Here is a 4,252-nt window from a genome sequence, read left to right as displayed (position 1 = left end):
ATTTTTTTGTAAAGCAAATGACAAAGACCCAGTATACCAGCTTTACTTTTTAAACCTAAGATTAACATTACATATTTAAAGAACTGTCAAAACTTACTAAGATGCCAGCATTCATGCACAGCTAGAAAACATCCTTCATTTATAGTAAACCAGAAATGTGTTACCATTCATGTGTTGATATCTTTCATTATTGAAAAAAAAAAACCTGAAATTATTTCTGTAGAAGGTTCATCCTGCAGTATTAACGTCACAGCAGGCTGCTGCTATTGGGCTCACCTTTCAGATGGAAATGTGGTCTGTCTGAAAAGGAAAATGGAAATGGAAAAGCAGATCCACGCTGGTGTTAGTGCACACTCAGTTCTGCCACTACTGAGGAGTCGGGGCTCACCTGGAGCATGCTTAATAAAAAAGCAAAGTGTGTACAGAAATTTACAATTTTAAAGACAAATAAATGGTCCTATTATGTGGTCCCAACAATAAACTCAAAAGTCTGTGTCAAATATGGCTCTGATGAACGGTTTATAAATACTCAGATTAGGTACAGTGATAGTGAAAGTCCAGTTCGTTTGAAATCTTCAAACAAATATCCCTGGTAATTCTGAAATGGTGCTTGTTACAGTTAATATTTCTGTTGAACAGGGGTGTTGAGTCACTTGTTATCCAGCACAGCTGCTCCTTACCATTTTTTTTTTTTTTTTTTGTAGAGACAGAGTTTCACTTTATTGCCCTCGGTAGAGTGCTGTGGCGTCACACAGCTCACAGCAACCTCCAACTCCTGGGCTTAGGCGATTCTCCTGCCTCAGCCTCCCGAGTAGCTGGGACCACAGGCGCCCGCCACAACGCCCGGCTATTTTTTTGTTGCAGTTTGGCCGGGGCCGGGTTTGAACCCGCCACCCTCGGTATATGGGGCCGGCGCCCTGCTCACTGAGCCACAGGCGCCGCCCTGCTCCTTACCATTTATTGTCAGGGACTTGAGCTGGCCGTGTTCCTCAACTTCCACTCTTTCTTGACCATTCTCCACGATTCTCTTTGTAGTGATCTTTCTGCCATTAGCTATTTTTTTTAAGATTTTTTTTTTTTATTATTAAATCATAGCTGTGTACAATAATGCGATCATGAGGTACAATGTGCTGGTTCCACATACAGTCTGAAAAATTTTCACCGAACTGGTTAACATAGCCTTCGTGCCATTTTCTTTTCTTTTCTTTTCTTTTCTTTTTTTTTTTTGCATTTTGCATTTTGGTTTTTATTTTCATTTTTTATTTTATTTTATTTTATTTATTTTTTATTGTTAAATCATAGCTGTGTACATTAGTGCAATCGCCTGTACCCATTCTAAGATGCACCATAGATGTGGCCCCACCCATTACCCTCCCTCCACCAAAACCTCCCCCCCCCTTCCCCTTCCTTGGCCCTTTCCCCATAGTCTTGTGCTATAGTTGGGTTATAGTCTTCATATGGCATTTTCTTAATTATTGTGTTCAAACCCTTATACTCTACACTTAGTAAACTTCACCTGCACCCTTCCAAGATGCACCCTAGGTATGGACCCACCAATCACCCTCCCTCCACCCTTCCTCCCTCTCCCTTCCGTTCCCTTGCCCCCTTACCCATATTCTTGTACTGAGATTGGGTTATAGCCTTCGTATGAAAGATATAAATCCATTAGCTATTTTTGTAGAAGTCAATATAGATTTGAAGTTGCCCTTCTCACTACCACCAAATGACATGAACCCCCCTCCCCCTCCCACCTCCCATGAACTAGCTACCTGAATGAAGTAAATCCTACAGGAAATCCCACAGAAAATCCTGTATCAAAAGAAGAAAATCCAACTTGGCACCTGTAGCTGAAGCGGCTAGGGTGCCAGCCACATACACGAGAGCTGGCGGGTTCAAATCCAGCCCAGGCCTGCCAAACAACAATGACAACTACAACCAAAAAAATAGCCGGGCCTTGTGGCAGGTGCCTGTAGTCCCAGCTACGTGGAAGGCTGAGGCTAGAGAATCGCTTAAGCCCAAAAGTTTGAGGTTGCTGTGAGCTGTGACACCACAGCACTCTATCCAGGGCAACAGCTTGAGACTGTCTCAAAAAAAAAAAAGAAGAAGAAGAAGAAGAAGAAAATCCATTTCTAAAAGATGAAAATCCATTGAAGGCAGAGAAAAATGACGCTATTTCTCAGTTTCTGCTTCCTCGAAGACCCCTCCGATTCCCAATAAGGTCCTCAAATGGGTCTTCAAAGAAATTGAACGAAAATGGTTCCCTTCGACCAAAAAATTCCCTGAAAACATCCTCTGGGTTACAAAATGTGAAGCCAAACTTAAATGGATTGTCCAAATGACTTCCACCTCCTCCACCGTTTAATCCTTCTTTGCCATATTTGTCATAGATTTCCCACTTTTTAGAATCTGACAACACCTTATATGCCTGAGCTACTTGTTTGAGTTTTTCTCTCTGCTTCGTCTTTATTCTAGGATTTTTATCTGGGTGCCACTTTAGTGCCAGTTTTTGGTACACCTTTTTAATATTCTCAGCTGAGGTATGTCTCTGCACACCTAGAACTTCACAGTAATCCACCATGTTTTAAATGATTGTTGGAACAGGTCCGAGGATGCAGATGGCCGACGAAGGGAAGGAGGGAGGGAGGGGATGGCCGCCCGGGGATCCTTGCAGCTCCTGCACAGTTGTGCTGATGGTGGCAGCCTGGTCGAGTGATTTTTAAACAAAGGTGTCAAGGTAATTCAACGGGGGAAAGGATTGCCCTTTTAACAAATTGTGCTGGCGTAGTTGGACATTAATATGCACACCTCAATTTGTAATTGCCAAGTCGTGGAAGCAGCCTAAGTGCCCATCAACCCATGAATGGCTCAACAAACTGTGGTATACGTATACCATGGAATATTACTCAGCCATTAAGAAAGATGAAGATTTTACATCTTTTATATTTACCTGGATGGTGTTGAAATACATTCTTCTTAGTAAAGTATCAAAAGAATGGAAAGATGAATATCCAGTTGTCGAAAGTCATATAAGGTACAGCTCGGCCTTACTTCCTCTTCAAGTAAAAAACAGTTTTACCTTTTCCCGGTAACTTTACCTGGCAACTAGCCAACCAATCACCTTATGTCCCATCTTACTTACTCTAGCCAATCCCCAGTTAACAACTCCTCTGAACCTCCCAACAAGACCCACCCACCTTCCCCGTAATGCTTATAAGGCACAAGTTTTTTCAATAAAATTTGAAACTTGATCAGAAAACTGTCTTGTCTCCCTTTCTGCACCCCTTGTTTGTTTTTCTCCTTTAGGTGGTTCCTGCGTCCCCGTTGCTGTCCCGGGTTGGGACATCCTGGCGCCCAACGAGGGGCGATCGGGACCCCCTGGAGGAGAACGCTTGCCTACGGAAGCCCCGGCTGGGCACCCTTCAGAGCTGCAGCGAGTACCCGCCTGCACTCCCCATTCAGATCGCCTCGGTTCACCCGCCGTGAGACGGATCGGAAGAGAAGGTAGGCAAACGATAACTTACAAGATTTCAAACATTTCACCCCTTTGTCTTGGCTGTTATTATTGGCTCTCCCGGATCTAATCCACTTATCAACACTCACAGCGCCAAAGCAGGGAAGGACGAGAGGTACCCATTTCGGCAGTGAGAACTCCAAAACACTTAGACTAGTTTTTCTGCCTAACACTCTCTAACAAACTCTGAGCTCGCTACGTCTTACACGGTCGTCCACCTCAAGGGCACTCCCAGGGACGCTGCCTCCCAAAGGCTAAGCCTGAGGGCGGTAGGCAGCTGTCCTGCCTGAGAGGGTCCGAGCAGGTGGATTATACCTGCCGACCTATGACATGCGAGCAGAGATCGTAAGGCACAGAGAGAGTGGTCACAGAGAAACTTAAGTTCCCAGTCGACTGGAGACTTGCGTGAACCGAGATCCTGAGAGAGCCATCCAGCCAACATAATGGGGAATTTGCTTAGTACACATGAAATGTTCCTTGACGGTTTCAAGGGATCACTCAGAGTGCGAGGAGTAAGGGTTAAAAGAAAGAACCTTAAAGAATTTTTTAATTTTATTCATGAAACCTGCCCCTAGTTCCCTTTAGAGGGAACAATCAGCCAAAAACGCTGGGAATGAGTAGGAGATGCCTTGCAGGACTTTTACCACATCTTTGGTCCTGACAAAGTCCCAGTTACAGCCTTTTCCTACTGGAATTTAATTCATGACATGTTAAAAGTTCATTCACTAGATCCTGACATTC

General features: G+C 44.0%; 1 pseudogene; it reads right to left on the bottom strand.

Annotated features, from left to right (window-relative positions):
• Positions 1-343: 343 nt before the first annotated feature.
• Positions 344-2,578, bottom strand: LOC128596442 (dnaJ homolog subfamily B member 6-like; annotated as a pseudogene).
• Positions 2,579-4,252: the final 1,674 nt, after the last annotated feature.

This window comes from Nycticebus coucang, chromosome 10, assembly GCF_027406575.1.
Source record: "Nycticebus coucang isolate mNycCou1 chromosome 10, mNycCou1.pri, whole genome shotgun sequence".
NCBI lineage: Eukaryota > Metazoa > Chordata > Mammalia > Primates > Lorisidae > Nycticebus > Nycticebus coucang.
This window is presented reverse-complemented; position numbering and strand designations above follow the sequence as displayed.